Here is a 21,240-nt window from a genome sequence, read left to right as displayed (position 1 = left end):
GCGCTTCCGATTAATTTTTCGATTCCGGAATTCATTTCCGATTCGAACAATATTTAATATTTCCGATTCCGGAATTAATTTCCGTTTCGAACAAATATTTAATATTTCCGATTCCGGAATTTATTTCCGATTCCGATAATATTTCTGATTCTGACAATATTTCCGATTCCGGCAATATTTCCGATTCCGGCAATATTCCATTTCCAATAATATTTTCCAATACGTACCATGTTTCCGTTTCCGGCAACATCTACGACTTGGATAATATTTATATTTCCGATACGATCCATATTTCGGTTTCCGGCAATATCATCGTTTTCGGAGTATTCAAAATTTTCCTTTTGACGATTTCAGCTCCCACTGGAACCGAGATCCGTCGATTCCGAATATCCATAAATGGAGTATTTAATTCACTTAAATAATTGATCCGTTCACGTACTATTGTGTGACCCTACGGGTTCAGTCAAGAGTAAGCTGTGGATTAATATTATTCATTCCACTTGAACTGAAACGACCTCTAGCTAGGCATATAGTTCACTTGATCTCACTGAATTTATTAACTTGTATAATTAATAAATACTGAACGACATTTATTAGACTTAGCATTGAATGCATACTTGGACCAAGGGCATTATTTCCTTCAGTCTCCCACTTGTCCTTAGGGACAAGTGTGCATTTCCTAATTCCTTTATCGCTTGATGCTTGCTCATGAACATAAGGTAAGAGTTGTCATCCTTATTATGTCTAGAGGTATTTCTCGATTTCAGAGTTCAACTGATCAAATAAACAGATAATCATAGCCTATGATTCATCTGAGCAAGGCCATGCATTTTACAGTTTCTAGCTCTCCGAGTGGCCTTGTACAACTTTCACAATCTCATCCCGATTTATGGGAGGACTATCCCAATCTTGTGATATTGAGGTTAGACTTAGTTTGATAGGTGATTACCCGAGCGTTGCCGTTATGGCCTCCTTTTACGGTGCGACGATTGATAACGTCAAAGTAACCAAATCTCAAACAAGTAATCTCAAATCACTCAGGTATTGAGGATTAGTGTCTAATAATTTTAATGAAATTTACTTATGACATATTTTCATCTCTTTCAGTAAAGTTTCATAGGTCTGTCCGATACTAGTCTTCCCAAAGTAAGTATCTATGCAAATGATTGCGACATTGCCATGTCCTCATAGTTCAAGAAACAGAACTACTAGTCATCTTGCATTCTAGTCGTCTAGTGTTGTCTATGCGTCCATCTTTATAGAAAACTTCGACCAGGGACCATTTTCAACTTTTGACATTCAAGTTCACTTGATAGACATTTCTTAGTCACAGGACTGGTCCTGACAGTCTATCTTGAATATATCGTCAAATTGAAGGGACTCATCATTTAATAAACCACAAATTAAATGGAAAAATGAATTCTATTCATTTATTGTGAATGATTAACCAATAATGTTTTACAAAGATTTAAACTCTAAAACTTTAAAACATTAAATAAGGACATCAAAGCCATTCTCCAATATGCTTGATTCCCATAGCTGCAGTGTGCGAGTTGTGCTTCGCTTGCGGCAGAGGTTTAGTTAATGGATCTGAGATGTTGTCGCAGAAGGTGAAATGTACGAAGTACATGCTTGACTCTCTGGTGGTGTCTGGGCTCCTTTTCCTGTGCAATAGCTGAAGGAAATAATGCCCTTGGTCCAAGTATTCATTTAATGTTATGTCTAATAAATATGGTTCAGTATTAATTAACAAGTTAATAAATTCAGTGAGATCAAGTGAGCTGAATGCCTAGCTAGAGGCCACTTCAGTTCAAGTGGAATTAATGATATTAATCCACAGCTTACTCTTGACTGAACCCGTATGGTCACACAAATAGAACGTAAACGGATCAAGTATTTAATGTCATTAAATACTCCATCTATGGATATTCGGAATCGACGGATCTTGGTTTCAGTGGGAGCTGAGATCGTCAAAGGCAAGTAAATGAATACTCTGGAAACGATGATATTGTCGGAAACGGAAATATGGATCGTATCGAAAATATTGATATTATCCAAGTCGTAGATGTTGCCGGAAACGGAAACATGGTAAGTATCGGAAAATATTATCGGAAATGGAAATATTTCCGGAATCGGAAATATTGCCGGAAACGGAAATATTGTCAGAATCGGAAATATTATCGGAATCGGAAAATAATTCCGGAAACGGAAATATTAAATATTTGTTCGAAACGGAAATTAATTCCGGAATCGGAAATGTTAAATATTATTCGTATCGGAAATGAATTCCGGAATCGGGAATTTAATAGGAAGCGCATCGTACGAATTAGCATCGGACGAGACTTGCTAGACGAAGGCCCAACACGAAGCCAGGCCTGCGTCCAGCAAGCCATGCGCACCAACACACGCTGCCAAAGCCTCGCCAGGCCCAGCGCAAGGCCAGGCCCAGCAAGGCATGGCGCGCGCGCATCGTGGGCTGCGCTCATGGGCTGCGAGCTGTGCAGCTCGCGAGGCGTGCGCGGGCTGTGCGGTGCTCGTGCTCGTGTGCGGTCGTGTGTTATACGAATCCTAAAACTATCGGAATTCGTGCTATGATTAAATCCTAATCCTAGAAGATAGAAATTATTTAATAGAGTTCTAAAAGGATTCTAATTAAATAAATTGATATTCTAATAGGATTCTAAATCCTTTTCCATGATTCTATAAATATGTGCCTAGGGTCACAAATTTATAGACGATTTTAATAAGTATTCAAACATTAAAAAGCTAGAATTTTTAAGCAGAAAAATCAGCCATAAACCTTGCCTATTTAGCCGAAAATAATAGTACCTTAAGGGCGATTCTAGTTGGTCAATCTTAAGGCGGATCCGGACGTGCTGTGGACTTTCTACGGAGGGACGACACTTGGAGTCTTAAAGACTTGTTCTTGTTCGGTTCGGGCGCAGCTCGGGAGGGCACGCTACAAAGTGTATGCATCGTAGACTAATTATATGATTATGTGCAATTAATATGATTCCCGGCATTAAGGTTTTTCCGCATGATTTATGTTTTTCATATGTATCATAACCTAACAATAGCTCCATTATTATCACAATATAGAGCTACTGGTCCTTTAATGGAGGGGACTACACCAAGTTCACCTATGAACTTCCTTATCCAAATAGCTTCCTTTGCTGCTTCATGTGCAGCAATGTACTCCGCTTCAGTTGTAGAATCCGCAATGGTGCTTTTCTTAGCACTTTTCCAGCTTATTGCACCTCCATTGAGGCAGAAGACAAACCCAGACTGTGATCTGAAATCATCCTTGTCGGTTTGGAAACTTGCGTCCGTATAGCCTTTAACAATTAATTCATCATCTCCACCATAGACCAGGAAATCATCTTTGTGCCTTTTTAGGTACTTCAGAATATTCTTGGAAGCAGTCCAATGTGCCTCTCCTGGGTCTGACTGGTATGTGCTCGTAGCACTAAGTGCGTATGCAACATCCGGGCGTGTACATATCATAGCATACATTATTTAACCAATCAATGATGCATATGGAATCCCACTCATTCGTCTACACTCATCCAGTGTTTTTGGGCACTGAGTCTTGCTTAGAGTCATTCCATGAGACATGGGTAGGTAGCCTCGCTTGGAGTCTGTCATATTGAACCTTTCAAGCACCTTATTGATATAAGTGCTTTGACTAAGTCCAATCATCTTTTTAGATCTATCTCTGTATATCTTGATGCCCAGTATGTACTTGTTGGGTTATGATTCATATGACAAAACATAAATCATGCGGAAAAACCTTAATGCCAGGAAACATATTATTTACACATAATCATTTAGCATAATTTAGGAGCATACACTTTGTAGCGTGCCCTCCCTAGCTGCGCCCGAACCGAACAAGAACAAGTCTTTAGGACTCCAAATGTCGTCCCTCCGTAGATAGTCCACAGTACGTCCGGATCCGCCTCAAGTTAGACCAACTAAAATCGCCCTTAAGGTTACTAGGAAATTCGGTTAAGTGTTTGCAAGTGTTTGGCTTATTTTTCTTTCAAAATTTACCCTTAGAATACTTCAATCCCATGTACATAAATTATGACCCTAGGCCCTTATTTATAGAGGTTTGGAAAGGGAATTGGAATCTTAGTAGGATACGATTTAATTAAACTTAGAATCCTACAAGGACTCTAATTAATTAAATAATCCTTTTAGGAATAGGAATTTAATCATACACCAAATCCTAATAGATTTAGGAATTGTGCATGGACACAAACACACACACGCACGGAGCCACAAGGGCGCCCACGCGTGCGTGCGCTTGGCCCACGCTACGCAGCCCACGCTACGCAGCCACGCCTTGGCGCGCTGGGCCTGCCTTGCGGTGGGCCTGGCGCTGCCATGGGCTGTGCGTGTTGGCGTGCATCTTGCTTGCTGGGCGATGGCCCGGCTTCGTGTTGGGCCTTCGTCTGGCAGGCCTCTTCCGATGCTAATTCGTACGATACGCTTCCGATTAAATTCCCGGTTCCGGAATTCATTTCCGATACGAACAATATTTAATATTTCTGATTCCGGAATTAATTTCCGTTTCGAACAAATATTTAATATTTCCGTTTCCGGAATTATTTTCCGATTCCGATAATATTTTCGATTCTAACAATATTTCCGTTTCCGGCAATATTTCCGATTCCGGTAATATTTCCATTTCCGATAATATTTTCTGATACGTACCATGTTTCCGTTTCCGGCAACATCTACGACTTGGATAATATTTATATTTCCGATGCGAACCATATTTCCGTTTACGGCAATATCATCGTTTCCGGAGTATTCACTTGCTTGTGACGATCTCAGCTCCCACTGAAACCAAGATCCGTCGATTCCGAATATCCATAGATAGAGTATTTAATGCCATTAAATACTTGATCCGTTTACGTACTATTTGTGTGAACCTACGGGTTCAGTCAAGAGTAAGCTGTGGATTAATATCATTAATTCCACTTGAACTGAAGCGGCCTCTAGCTAGGCATTTAGCTCACTTGATCTCACTGAATTATTAACTTGTTAATTAATACCGAACCGCATTTATTAGACTTATCATTGAATGCATACTTGGACCAAGGGCATTATTTCCTTCAGTACTGTGTTTCTCCTAGATCCTTCATCGAAAAACATTTCCCAAGCCAAATCTTGACAGAGTTCAACATAGGAATGTCATTTCTGATAAGTAATATGTCGTCGACATATAATACTAGAAAAGTAATTTTTCTCCCACTGACCTTCTTGTATACACAAGATTCATCTGCGTTCTTGATGAAGCCAAAGTTACTAACTGCTTCATCAAAACGTATATTTCAGCTCCTTGATGCTTGCTTCAATCCGTAGATGGATTTCTTAAGCTTGCATACCTTTTTAGCATTCTTTGGATCCTCAAAACCCTCAGGTTGTGTCATAAACACAGTTTCTATTAAAACGCCGTTTAAGAAAGCGGTTTTGACATCCATCTGCCATATTTCGTAATCGTAATATGCAGCGATTGCTAACATTATCCGAATAGACTTTAGCATTGCAACTGGTGAAAAGGTTTCATCGTAATCCACACCGTGGACTTGCCTGTAACCTTTTGCAACCACTATAGCTTTGAAAACTTCTAGTTTCCCATCCTTGTCCTTTTTCTGTTTGCAAACCCATTTGCTTCCTATGGCTTGGTAGCCAACTGGCAAATCGACCAAATCCCAAAATTGGTTTTCAGACATGGAGTCTAATTCAGATGGCATGGCTTCTTGCCATTGCTTGGAGCTAGGGCTCGTCATAGCTTGTTTGTAAGTCGCAGGTTCATCACTTTCAAGTAATAGAACTTCATGGCTCTCGTTCGTCAAAATACCTAAGTACCTTTCCGGTTGAGACATATATCTCCGCGATCTACGCGGGGTTACATTTCTAGATGGTCCTTGATTCTCACCAGATACTTCTAAAGATCTCTGAGTTTCAACCTGAATGTCATCTTGAGCATTCTCTAGAGTTTGTTGTTTGACTCGAATTTCTTCGAGGTCTACTTTTGTCCCACTTGTCATTTTGGAAATGTGATTTCTTTCCAAAAAGATACCATCTCGAGCAACAAACACCTTGTTCTCAGATGTATTGTAGAAGTAATACCCCTTTGTTTCCTTTGGATAGCCCACAAGGATACATTTGTCAGATTTTGGCTGAAGTTTGTCTGAAATTAATAGTTTGACGTATACTTCACATCCCCAAATCTTAAGAAAAGACATTTTTGGAGGCTTTCCTAACCATAACTCATAGACGGAGCTCTACTTATAGTGAGTGCAGCTGTATTTAGTGCATGTCCCCAAAATCCTATTGGAAGTTCGGCCTGACCCATCATTGATGTAGCCATGTCTAGCAAGGTTCTATTCCTCCATTCCGACACACCGTTCCATTGTGGTGTTCCAGGAGGAGTCAATTCTGATGGAATTCCACATTCTTTCAGATGGTCATCAAATTCATAGCTCAGATATTGTCAGACCGTAGTGCCTTAATCTTCTTGCCTAATTGATTCTCTACTTCACTCTGAAATTCCTTGAATTTGCCAAAGGATTCAGACTTATGCTTTATTAGGTAGACATAACCATATCTACTGAAGTCATCAGTGAGAGTGATAAAGTAGCTGAAACCACCTCTAGCATTTGTACTCATTGGTCCATATACATCTGTATGGATCAAAACAACCAGTTCAGTTGCTGTAGGGGGTTTTTTGATTTCCCGTTCCCTACAAGGGGGGTTTTGTAGGCCGGCCGGCTCATTTAGAGAACCGTTTGAATTTTTGCACCTCGAAGGAGTCGCAACCAAACTTTATTTAAGGTCTTGTTTGGAAAGACCGCAAATGACTCTATTTTTGGATAAGGCCTTGAATCCTTGAAACGGATGGGTGAGATCCGGGCTCGGGAACAAAAATGCTTATTCGGCGAGCTTTAGAAATATTCAAGTACGTTGGCACAACATTAGTTCGAAAAATAAACCCTAAGATTAGACTATGTGGGTTTGAATTTTAGAGAAAAATAGAATTTCTAATTGTACGGTGGTCACTTTTGCTTTAAAGATTAATTTAAGGAACCTAAGGCCGGTTTGTCCAAAAATATCTTCGTTAAGCGTGATGTAACCTTTGTATTTTGTTGTATTTAGCATGTTGGTGATAAAAGTGATAAAGCACATAAAGCAACATCACAATACTAAATAAAGTGCGGAATTAGTAAATACAAGACCCCCTAGAAAAGGACTAGGGAGTAGGTCCACATTACCTAGAAATGGACTAGGCAAGTAAAGGTGCGGAATTGAAAGTGCGAAATTGAAATTGAGGTATTGAAATTGCGGTATTGAAAGTGCGATATTGAAAGTGTAATATTGAAAGGTGCGATATTGAAATTGCAATATTGAAAGGTGCATAATTGAAATTTGTACTTGGGCACATGAGATTCGAACGCCAAGCGGCTGTAGGGGAATACAGTTAAACATAATAACATGTGCGGAACAATCCCCAAAGCCAGGAAACATGTATAAAGCACAGATTAAGCAAACTTACATTCGAAGCGTGTTTTCCACAATAATATGTCAACGAACACGAACAAAGAACTCCACTTGTCGTTCCTCTACTTGCTTCACCGACACGATCAGATCCGTCAAGATTATCGTAGCTTAGATAATCGATCAAGAGTTTGTGCTTTTGGGAAGAACACATCCATGGAGGCTAAGAGAGAATTAGGGTTTCTCTCTCATCCTTAGGGTTTGATGTGTAATCTGAACTGTGTGTTAGGAAAAACATAATTTTAGGTTATTAGAATAACCTAGATAATAAGCAAGCCAACCGACCAAGGCCTAAGGCCATTGGCCGGCCAGCAAGCCCACGAAGGGTTTATGCACGTACAACAATGCGTGCCGCGAGTTGCTGCTCGCTAAGTGCCTTGTCTGCGCGCGCCACACAGCAGCGATGCCCATGGGCCAGCGCTACATTGCCATGCACGCTGCGCCCATGGGCCTTGTGCTTGTGCGCTCCGGCTTGTGGGTTGCTTTCGTATTACGATTAAATTATCCTTCGACAATTTATTTATCGTTCATACTTGACGATCCAATGTCGTACGATACGATTATTCGTCTCGCCTAGCTTACGAATATACGCAATACGATATACGATTTCACGATCCAATGTTTAATCGTATAATTATGTTTTTCCGAACTAATTTCCCGAAAAGATATTAAATGAATTTCCGATTCATTTAATCCGGTGATCTGTTACGTGCCATTGGTGTGACCTTGTAGGTTCAGTCAAGAGTAAGTTGTGAGCTTAATATTCATTAGAACTCACTGATCGGAAGCATTGCTCCAGCTAGCTGTTCCGATCACTTGATCTCACTGAATTAATTGTTTGCAATTAATCTGAACCTTGGTATTAGACTTAATGCACCTTGGTGAAGGACATATTTCCTTCAATCTCCCACTTGTCATTCAGACAAGTGTGCATCCACATTCCTTTGTCACTTAGTGTTACTTACTAAACATAAGGTAAGATCCAAGCCATCCTTATTAGGTCCAGAAGTGTTTCTCGGATTACAGAGCTCAACTGTTAAACTTTTGCAGAAGGTTAAGCCTAACCATTCTGAGCACGGCCATGCATTTTACAGTATCTAACTCTCCGAGAGGCCTTGTTACACAACAACACCATATCCTATCAAAGATAGGAGGACAATCCATTCTTGCAATCTATGAACACTCACTTTGATTCATAGTACGCCCAATAACTGCTTTTATAGCCTCCTTTTAGGGTGCGACGTTTAGCTAGTATCAAAGCAAACTAATTCTCAAACGAGCAGACATAATCGCTCATGTTCTGAGGAACGGTTTCTAATCACCATTAATGAGAACTACCTATGACATGACATTAATCTCTTAAAGTGTTCTCATGGTCAATCCGATACAAGATCCAATAAGTATCTATGCAAAAGATTCTGACATCCAGTCACACTAGTTCAAGAAACAAAACTAAGCAATCTACTTGCAATCTAATATTCATTAGTCATTGGTCGTCCACCTTCCAATGACCTGGATTAGGGATCCTTTGTGACTTCAATATTCAAGTTCACTTATGCGTGTTTCTTTGTCGAAGAATCCTTCTTGACATCCCATTTGAATGATTTGAATCACATGGACTTATCATTTAATACTAAACCAAGATTAAATTAACTATGAAATATAATTTCATAAATGATAAATGTTTAAACCAAATGCTTACCAATTTGTGGGCCTCAAACCCAAAATCAAGCATTTAATGTTTTACAGATATAGGCCTTTCACCCAATACTTAAAACATTCATGGAACTCAAACTTGATTCCATATCTGCATATTAATGTTGTGTATCATTCAATGCAGAGGTTTAGTTTATCATACTTTGCTATCCTTAGCATCTTTTATATCGAAAGCCTTTCGATGTAAGATGAAAAGATCTTTGAATGTGTTTCTAGAATGATCTAGTCTTTCGTTACCGTTTAGAATGATAATCATATCTAAAATAGAAAATCATCCAGGTAGCAGACTTGTGATCAACCCGAGTTCATTGAAGAACTCCCACTAAAAACAATTCCCTTTTATTACTTTTTAGGCAATAATGAATTCTTTCAATTATGTAGAATTTTCGAATGATGCTTCCCTTTTGGAATGCTCCAACCAGTTCCCGTAGATGTGGGAGATACATCTTTCAACTGAGAACTTGGAAACTAATCATTGATTCAGTTTCCCATGCATCAAATATGGTTTAGAACCTATGTAACCACCTTTTAATCACGACGCCTAATTTCCCGTGTTTGTTTATGGTTTGCCTAACAACAAGATCTAACTTTTGCTTAGGCAAATGCATGTAGCATCAAAACTTTAGTTATCTTCACTTCCTCTTATCAAGTGCTCATCCTACATATCCAAATGTATTGGATGTTCTTGATACTGTTCCAATAATCTTTGATCCAGATCAATAGAGATTGGTATAAACTCGTCACGATCCAATGTTCACGAGTTATCTTGGCAATCTATATATCACATCATACATGATTGATTGTAATTCAAAAACCATTCGCATTTTAAAATCCATCCATGTAACTTTTAGCTTTATTCTGTTTCAAGAGATACTGAATTTTTGCTAAAATCTTGGCATTGCCATGTGACATAAGGTGAAGGCACCTCTTCAAGGTCCTTCATGCTTAACTCTAGTGATAACAGCCTAGCTTTATACTTAGTTAAAGCATTCATAACTTAGACTTTCTCATATGGGTTGAGAGTTTCTTTTGAGTCTCTCCATTGTGTTTGATTTAGTAATTACTTTTACAAAATCCAAACAACGCTTTAGATCCTATCCAATAGATCTTTAACCTAGTATGTTCTAAGTTTCGCCATGGTTCCAATATTGATAAATACTTTCAAATCTAATCATTTACAATTTGAATGTCATTTTCAATAGAGAGATATGTATCTCATATATAGAACCAATAAACTTGACTTAGCTCCCACTAAACTCCTCATCTATAAGATGATCCATATTTTCATAAAGCTATGATTGCTCAATAGCCTTTTAGAGAAATATGGTCCAATTCCCTCTTGCATGCTTTAATCTACGAATAGATTTCTTAAGCTTGCTCTTTTATCTAGCATCCAAAACTTTTACATTGTGTGATGTACACAATTCCTTTCTACAAGTCCAATTGAGTAAGGTGTTTCGTTTTCCAATTGCCATATTGCCATATGCAATGATTGCTAGATTTATCCAAAATAGTTCAAGCATTCCGACTTGGTGAAAAAGATTTCAACATTATCAACGCCGTGAAGTTGTTTACAATCTTTAACCACCAATCTAGCTTCTCTTTTGTATGTGTATACAATATCATCTCTATATGTTTTGAAAACATGTTTGCAACCAATGGGAGTAAACCCTTTATGCAAATCAACCAAATCATAGATTTGATTCTCTAAGATTAAGGTACTTTGGATGAAATGGCCTCAAACCATTTTGTATGGCCTCGAACCATACTTATGTTTCTGATGGCCTCAAACCATACTTGGGAATTTTTAATTCGTCGTAGCTAACCTGTAGGTCGTATGTTTTTGAAGCACTTTCAAAAGTCTTCATAGTTTTCATTCCTCAAGATATCTATGTATCTATCTTGGTTGAATTCTATTCCTTATACGAATTACCTAGGTATTGAACATCAAACGTTAGTGTCTATAAAGACATTACTCAAGTCCTTTGAGTTTTAGGATTCTCTTGAAGCACTTCCAAAGTCTTCCTGAAGCTCTTCCAAAGGCTTCTAAGTAAGGAGCTTTTCCAAAGACTCCTAAGTATCCTACATTTGTTTGTTGCTTGACTCGAAGTCCATTGGAGGTCATTTTTCTCCCACTTGCCTTTTTGGAAATATGATGGTTTCCTAAAAGACATTATCTAGAGCAACAACCATATTCTCAGATTTGTGGTAGAATCAATACCTTTTGTTTCTATGAGTCGCTCATAAAGAAACATATATATCTATCCTTGAGTTTGTTTGATGTAAACACTAACTCCCACTGGGTTTGACAACCCTAAATATATATGTACTGAAAAGATGTACTGAACCGAAGTTCAATCCTTATGACTTCTTATCCTTAGCTTTGACAACTTTGTTTAGTGTGAAAGTCACTTGAGAGTATCATTTAGAAACTATATAGGAAAATAGTCGTGATTATCGTTAATCGAAATAGATTTCGATTTCTCCATTTGGACATACCATATTCTTATGGAGCTTCGATTGTTATAATGCCATATAAAAAATCTAGATAATCTTTCTTGGCTCATGCAAACATCACCTTGACCCAGCCTAGATGTTCCAAAATTCTTGCCAAGTTGATTTTATACCCTTTTGTGAATTGCATTGAAGCATTTCACATATTTCACTTTGAGTAAATATAACCATATTTCCTCAAATTCTTGTAAAATAGGTAGGTCATAAAATTCATCTTTGGCCCATGAACTTTATTGACTAGAAACTTCTAACAATAGTCCATTTCGATGTCATGTCCAACAAGCAAGACCCACGTGTCTTAAATTAACCAACTTTCAGATATCCATGCCATGGAATCTTAGAATGTTGACTTGTTGATATGGTCGTATGACATTGCCAAAGATATGTGGAACACAAATTAAATGTTTGATTTTAACCTTCTGAAGTTTGAGTGTGAAGAGATGCGTTTGTTTATTAGTCAATCATATGACTCAACCCTTAAATGACCATTTCATTCAAATAAACACTCAACGAATGTTTTTGTTTACTTTGAATGTGAGTCTCTCCGTTGTCCAAACAGAAATTGATTATAATGATTAATGGAACATAATACCATTAAGTTCCAGTCTTTATAAGGACTTTAAAACAAACATGATGACCCTACAATTAATGTAGCACAACTTTGCTTCATTTCCTACTTGTAGGTCAATAACCAGACTTAGCTCCCAGAATTTGAGTTCTTAACAAGAGTTTAGAACCTCAAGCGGTAATCTAATACCATAGGAGTTTATTTGCTGAGTCGTTTCTCTTTAACACAAACTTTTAGGCAGAAATTGAATATTGAATTCATTTCTCTTGTTCCCCTTTCCTATCCTTTCTAGCATGTTTTCTTATAGTCCTAAAGATTTTTCTCTTTGCTTGATCTTCTTACTTTGTTATGCGTACAAAGTCCCTTTCTTTTATTTACTTTGAATGACCGCATCCAATGAGTCCAATTCATTTATTGAATCAAAAGAAAATTGGTTGTTAACCATTGGTTAAACATGAGTCTTTAACTCAATACTTCATTATTTCAAAACTACCCAGTATTCTGAATATATGAGGTCTAATTGGTCTACCATTCAAATTCTAGTTTGAAAACAACCATGAAGATCACTATAAGAAAATAGCATTCAAGATACGCTCTCACTCTCCTTTTCTTTGAGAATCGCTCTCAAAATTAGTTACCAGTCGATCGAGGAATATCGCAGTTCTATTGTCCGAACGCAATAAGGTTGAAGATGTACTATTCTACGGAATGAAATAGCAAATAAAACATTTATCATACTTTAATAACTTGAAATAAAAGCATTCACGCATTCATCAAAGCTATTAAACATTTCATTCATGCAAAAAGCAAAAACATGGTCCAAAATGAATGAAACGATTCCAAGACCCCAAAAGTCCTAAATCCTTAAGCAGCTTTAGCATGTCTTAAGTAGTTTAAGATTTTAGGTAAGCTAAACCTATTGCTAGTAATCTCCAAATTACTCTTGGTTAATAAATTAATACCATAATTTATCCCATTGCCACAACATAATGCCATTGTTGTTTGAGTTGAAACCACAATCAACGTGCTCCTTTAGGACGCCTTACCACCTAAGTCAACTAAAATAGCACCTCGCTTTAGCGTAAACCTACTATCTTAGATCCTTAGATTTTTGTAAGTGCTTGATTTGGAAGGCAATTTTTAAACTCAATATTACTTGGACCTAGTTGTTTCTATGTTGGTTCGATTATTTAGTGAACTTAATCTAATCGATTCATACGAAACAACCTGTTCATGCAAAGCATACATACATTCATACATTCACGCATAATATATATATTAAATTGCATAAAGAAATGGTGATCTAGTATGGCCCAAAACATCTTGTCTTGAAGCATCCAATCTTCATCACCTCCTTGTTAGCTTGGCATCGTCTTGAATCTTCGTTCAAATGCTAACTTAAAGTTCTAAACTTAGAAATACTTGATAATAATAAAATTACATCAAAATTTTCATGGTACGCAGACCATATTTAAAACTTTACATTCAAAGATAGAACGGTACGCAGACCGTATTTAACTATCCTAAATTGGTCTTACTAGTCACTTAGAGTACCTGCATTGCATAAAATATATATTCTATGCATTCACCCATTCGTGTGCTAAAACGAATGGCCCATGTTAATATGCAAGTATTTACGTGAATTAATTAAAATTCACGTTCACATAAACGCGTCCTAAAAGATTAATCACTTTCCAAATTATTAATCCTTAGACTTTATTCTAATTAAAATTGAATTTAATTAAAATAATGCGACCTACGAAAATAATTAAAATAATTATTTCATTTTAATTTCATTTAGTGGCTCCCACTCAAACCAATAATTATTCCGGATAATTAATTATGAAATATTAAATTAAAACTCGCGGCCCGGCCCAAGCAAATAAAATATTAAATTAAATATCCTGTTAGCCCAAATTAATGCAAATAAGTCAAGCCCAACAAAAAAAATTGTCATGTGCTTACTTGGGCTAGGCTTGCGCCCAGCCCATTAGCATTGCGTGGCCTACGAGGCACACGAGCATAGCCCACAGCCATCGGAGCCGTCGCATGGCCTACGAGGCATGCGAGCATAGCCCGCACCCATCGCATGCCAGTGCACGCGTACCCGCTGCATCGCTGCTGCCCTACGTGCCTTAGCCCGACTCGTCGTAGCGCATCGCTGCACCATAGCAAGGGCTTGCGCCCTGCAATGCGCGCAACACACACCCTTGACCTCTCGCCCAGCGCGCGCGGCACGAAGCGTGCATGCTGCTGCCCGCGTCGCTGCGACTCGATTGCGCATGGTAACTCGCATGGCTCGTCGAGCCACACGCCCACCACACACACGTGTTCGTGCCTTTGGTTCGTTCTACAGACCCACTTAATTAAAATAAATTTAATTTCACGAACTTGCATTAATTTTTATTTTTCAAAAAGTTACGATTTTTATTTTCGAAAAACAACGATTTTTAACGATTTAATAAACTTTAACGACAATCCAATTTCGTAAAATTATTAAATTAAGGGATAACATTATTCAAACTTTTAAGAACGACCGAATCAACATTAAAGTTTGAACTTTTAATTAATAAATCCGAAACTTTAAATCGTTCATAAACAATTAAATTTCAGATTTATAATAATTTGGTTTAAGTGCGATTAAAATTAACGAAACCATTCAAAATTTTAATCCAATAATTTTTAAAATTAACCACTGACCTATGAAATTATATCCCCTTTCCCAATTAACAGAATTATTAAACCAAAATTAATTAAAATTCAATTAGGGTTTCAAATTTTACGAATTGGGGAAAGACAAAATTAGGATTTATACTTATCAGAAAAATCTGAAATTTTTACCATAGATCAATCATGCACCCACTAACATTATGTCAAAATTTCAAGCAATTCCGAGTAGTTTTTACCATAGATCAATCATGCACCCACTACCATAGATTTTTAATTGAATTACTGTGCGACACTTTTAATTTTTAATGAGAAATTACCAAAAACGCCCAAAACACGATACTTCGACGCCTGTTTTTGCAATTCCGTTCGCATGAGTTGATCTTAGAAAATCGTTTTCAATCACATTAGGGTTTTAAAACTCGAAAAAACGAACATTTTTTATTTCGGACCTGATTATTACGCAATTCATCCAGTAATTCGTAAAAATTCCGAAAAATCAACAAAAAATCCAAATTTTCGACAGATGAAAAAACAATAATAATCATGCTAATTCATGCTTTGAATACATAAGGCTCATGATACCACTGTAAGAGAATACAGTTAAACATAATAACATGTGCGGAACAATCCCCAACGCCAGGAAACATGTATAAAGCACAGATTAAGCAAACTTACATTCGAAGCGTGTTTTCCACAATAATATGTCAACGAACACGAACAAAGAACTCCACTTGTCGTTCCTCTACTTGGTTCACCGACACGATCAGATCCGTCTGATTATCGTAGCTTAGACAATCGATCAAGAGTTTGTGCTTTTGGGAAGAACACATCCATCGAGGCTAAGAGAGAATTAGGGTTTCTCTTTCATCCTTAGGGTTTGATGTGTAATCTGAATTGTGTGTTAGGAAAAACATAAGTTTAGGTTATTAGAATAACCTAGATAATAAGCAAGCCAACCGACCAAGGCCTAAGGCCATTGGCCGGCCAGCAAGCCCACGAAGGGTTTATGCACGCACAACAATGCGGGCCGCGAGTTGCTGCTCGCTTAGTGCCTTGTCCGCGCGCGCCACACAGCAGCGATGCCCATGGGCCAGCGCTACATTGCCATGCACGCTGCGCCCATGGGCCTTGCGCTTGTGCGCTCCGGCTCGTGGGTTGCTTTCGTATTACGATTAAATTATCCTTCGACAATTTATTTATCATTTCGTACTTGACGATCCAATGTCGAACGATACGATTATTCGTCTCGCCTAGCTTACGAATATACGCAATACGATATACGATTTCACGATCCAATGTTTAATCGTATAATTATGTTTTTCCGAACTAATTTCCCGAAAAGCTATTAAATGAATTTCCAATTCATTTAATCCGGTGATCTGTTACGTGCAATTAGTGTGACCTTGTAGGTTCAGTCAAGAGTAAGTTGTGGGCTTAATATTCATTAGAACTCACTGATCGGAAGCATTGCTCCAGCTAGCTGTTCCGATCACTTGATCTCACTGAATTAATTGTTCGCAATTAATCTGAACCTTGGTATTAGACTTAATGCACCTTGGTGAAGGACATATTTCCTTCAGCGGCTCCTTAAAAATAAGTGCGCCCGACACGAATTCAAAGCCAAAAATCTCAACTTGGGAGAGGTTGCTCAACCCAAATATCCTAGATTTTGCATGTTAAACTTGAAATTGAAAGCTTGAATATTGAAATATTTAAACTTGAAATGATTGAAATTTGAACTCGAAATTATTGAAATTTGAACTTGAAATGATCCTAGTTTAGGGAAATAACTATGAATAACCCTAAACATGGCAAGAATTGAAGACTTGAACTTGTATATTGAAAATGGAGTTTTGAATCTCAAAGACTAAACCTTTAAATGTTAAAAGGTGTTTATCTTTGATTACCCCATGTTTGATGGTGATTCTAGCCCAAGAGATGATTGTAAACAACTTTGGACATCCTTGAATCTTTGAAAATTGTATTTTATATTTTGAAAAAGTTTGTATTTTTGGAAAACATGTGTGATTGTTGCAAGTGGTGTTTTTTTATTGATTAAAAAAAGCACCAACTTGCTAATCATTTGGAAATCAAATCAACATAGTAGATTAGAATGGGATTCGGATTTACCTAGTTAGAGTTAGGCAAGAGCTCCCAATTGCTTTGGATTTTAGGAATTTTGTATGTGTTTTTGAGGAGTTTTGAATTGTATTTTGAGACGTAATGTCGAAATTACGACGTTGTATTGTTGTGCTCCCCCTTTTTTCGATGGAAATGAGGGGTATTTAAAGGGGGGAATAGTGCAAAACGCCAGCACACGCCAGCGCCTGGCGCCAGGCCAGCGGTGTGCGCTGCTGACGTGGCTTGAATGCCGCCAAAGCAAGGACGGGGAATCGTCCTTGTTTCGTCTTGTAGCGTTGTACCTGTTGTACGAATAGTACTAGGTTCGGCGTTTTGTATTTTCTTGGAGGTTAAGGCATCGTTTAGCGTCTAAAAACAAGCCTTTCTCGGGTTTTTGAATTCCGGTTTTACGGGACGGGGTCCGGCATGCTCGGTTTTGTGGGTCGGCGCCCGAATTTGACTTGCCTTATATGATTTTGAGTGGAAAAGGCCTAGTAAAACCAATGGGATGGTTTACTAGTTGAGATTGTACTTGGATTTTGAAATTGGATTTGGAAAGTTGTATTTTGTACCGAGTTCCGGGAGGGGAACGGCCTCTGGGTTTGGGTTTTGGACCTTGGAGTTAGGAGGTGTCCTTAGCAATTGGGATTTCCTCCTGGAGTTACTCCAATCCCCTAACAAGGATAATGGTATCGTCATCATCCCAAAGGGGAGACACAAATTAGGTGTCTACAGAATCCCCCACTTTGACTGAGCGTTCGGTTAGGAAAGCGCAAGTCAAAGTATTTCAAAAGGGACGGAGAATGATCAACATGTTCTGCAATCGAGACCACTCTTTGTACGTTGGTACCTGCATAAAACAGGCGTTAGAAAAAAGGATAGAGTCTACCTCGGTGCGGTCGGTGATGACTCTGGTTTGTACTTGTATTTTTCCGCCTTCAGTTCAGGACGGAGCTTGGCATCGAAAATTTTGAATCTTGAATGTTTTGAATCTTGAATTTTTGAATACCTAGAGTTAATCCGTTGGGGATGTGCTTTGCAGGGGATAAGAGCTTTTTACTAGCCCTTAAAATTTGAAATTTCGACTGACTTTCCCGGAGCTTGGGTTCGTTGGGAGTTGGGCGCCTGAGTCGTTGTATTTTTGGACTTTGTATTCTTGAAATATTCATCTGTTTGCACTTGGAGATACAGGTGTATACCCGTATTTTCGATGGATGGTTCGATGCGACGTTTGATGCTTGGTGCGAAAGACCGTAGCAGCAAAGGACGTGCAATAAGCACGGGAGACCGCGCGCGCGCAGATTCGCGCATGCAGCAGGGCAGCGCCGGGAGCTGGGGCGGTGCCTGGCGCGGGGCTGCACTATATAAGTGCCCCTTGTCGTGCCATTTTGAGGCACATTCACTTGAAATTCTTTTTCTCTTTCTCTTAAAGGTCGATTAGGCTCTTCCCTTGGTCTTGTTCTTGCCTTGTCCATGTAAGTTTTTCATGTTTTTTGCTTATGAAATAGCTCTAGGATTGCATGTAGTTTTGATTTTCTCGTACTTTGAAATGATGCTCGTATGCTTAAGCTTCTTGAATCTTGTAGAAAACTGTTTGATAGCCACTTGAACTTGAACTGTTGGAACTTGTACTTTTAAATTTTTTGAACTTGTATCTGCTTCGGCCTGGATAGCCTAGGCATTGATGTAGAACTTGTATACCTGCTTCGGCGTGGGTAGCATAGGCGTTGGTGTAGGAATTTGAATACCTGCTTCGGCGTGGGTAGCCTAGGCGTTGGTGTAGGAATTTTAATACCTGCTTCGGCGTGGGTAGCCTAGGCGTTGGTGTAGGAATTTGCATCTTGAACTAGAAGTCCACTGGGGATTGTTGTTTCGAATCTTTTGACCTTGTTTAGGCCAGTATAGGATAGCCCCCAGTTTAGAATTTTGACACTTTGTATGCTACTTGATTTAGTATGCCTCGTCACACTCGAAGGAAACTCGCTGAATCATCTGTGGTTCGAGCTGCCGAGGAAGACGTTTCGGATGATGAAGCGGCTGCAATAAATGCGCCAGGTGGGGGTATGGTTCCCCGAGATGCGCCCGCTTTCCCTAGTTCTGGTTGGATCCCTTCCGACCTGGTGTTTCGGACGGATTGGCACTTGTCTCAGCGGCCTCGCGCTGGCATGGTGAGTCTTATACTGTGCTTTGAATTTATACTTTGTAATTGTATAGGTCTTGAGTTAACTCCTTCACATGTAGGCCGACGGAAAGCCATTCCGTACTTACTGGTCCTTGGTGGAGGTTCAGAGGGCCTTTAAAGCTCATCGTGCTGATGAGGAGGCTATGGGGATTTGGTCGCAGATGGGCTTGGCCGATTTCTGGCGCACCATGGGAGGTTCTCCGAGGAGAACGGGGATTAAGAACCGTTTGTGGGCTTTGTTAGAGCGGTGGTGGGATACTACCAACACTTTTCACATGGCATGGGGGGAGATTACTATCACCCCTCTTGAGTTTCCTATGATTACAGGTCTTCCTTTTTCTGAGAGGAATGTGACCTTTGATTCTGAGCTGACGTGGCGCTCGACCGCTACCAGGGACTTGCTCGGCCCTGTTGTTGACTTGTCTGATTATGATGCTCACGCTTCCGTGAAGGTGATTGTGGAGGCTATCTGCGGTGGGGGTGTGTCCGCGGAGCAGAGGGTTAGGCTCTTCCTCCTAGCCTTGGTGAGCAGAGTGATGGCCCCGAGTAGGAATAGTCGGGTGCACATCAAATTCTTGTCCGCTTTGCGGGACTTGGGAGCTGTTTCGAGCTATAACTAGGCTGGCTTGGCATACAAGCACCTTTTGTATGAGATGAAGCGGGCCTCCCGGACTGCACTGGGGAGCGACCCGAGCATGGTTGCTCTGTGGAGCGTGCTGGAGGTATTTGAGACTCCTTGTACTTTGTACTTTGTACTTGTATGCTTGTATTTTGAACTTGACTGATGTTTTGCTTGTTCCTTGAAAGATTTGGATCTATGAGAACTTTTCGACTTTGGCGCCGGAGCGTGCTACAGATGCGGCTTACCCGTATGCTGCCTCTTGGATAGGAGCGGTGCGCGTTGGTGCGTCTTTGGCGGCTTCTCGTAGGGCTTGGAAAGTTCTATCCGCTGAAGATGTAATCTTTTGTACTGTTTTGCTTTCTTGTACTTGTATTTGTACTATTGCCTGAATTGTTTGCTTTGCAGGTGGTATGGCGTCCTTTTGCCAACGCGGTTGTACCTGTCTCGGCTACTCGTGCCCATTTCCTGTCTGGGCGGCGGATTTTGCTTCCAGGGGTGTACCTCCATATGTGGTATCTGGGGGAGCGAGTGTCCCTTCAACACCATTCAGGGGATAGGCTTGTACCCAAGGATCCACCGGAGTCCATGCTGGCTCTGGATGAGGATCTCACCCGGCTCTATGCGGAGGCTAGGGGCGATGATGTTTGCCGCTCTTGGAGGGACTTTGTACACAGGAAGGGGAGCTATGACGACTTCCTGAGGAGGCTGGCTCCACCAGTATGCTTCGTACTGCCGGTGAGCTTTTGAACCTTGTATTCTTGTATTCTTGTATTGATTGGATGATTGTATGATTGTATGTAAGAGGAGGAGGTTGATCCTGAGGACATTCCTCATGCTGATAGGATCCTCCGCTATGAGAACTCGGACGGGGAAGAGGTGGTGGAGACCATTCCTTGGGCTTCTCCTCCGCACCGGAAATCATATGATGTTGTACCTGAGCATTACGCCCTTGTAAGTACTGTTGCATTTTTGAAACTGTTTGTAACTTTGTACGGAAAAATTCATCTTGAACTTTGTATGCAGGCGCCTCGGGTGAGAGTGCGTCGCTGGATGCTTTTGCTTGATTCTTGGAAGAGGCAGTGCGCCAAGCTGACCCGGAAGCTTTCTGGCCGGAACAGAGAAGTACCTCACTTGATCTTGAAACTTGTATACTGGAAATTCCGACTGGGAAATTGATTCTTGAAATTGTATTTTGTATAGGAGCGCCGTCGAGACCGTAGAGACTCTGTTGACAGGAAGCCTCAGGCGGAGAAGTCCTTGAGACAGGAGGGACCGAGCTTG

This window comes from Spinacia oleracea, chromosome 1 (genome assembly GCF_020520425.1).
Source record: "Spinacia oleracea cultivar Varoflay chromosome 1, BTI_SOV_V1, whole genome shotgun sequence".
NCBI lineage: Eukaryota > Viridiplantae > Streptophyta > Magnoliopsida > Caryophyllales > Amaranthaceae > Spinacia > Spinacia oleracea.
The sequence above is the reverse complement of the archived record's forward strand: the minus strand, read 5'-3'. Positions refer to the sequence as shown.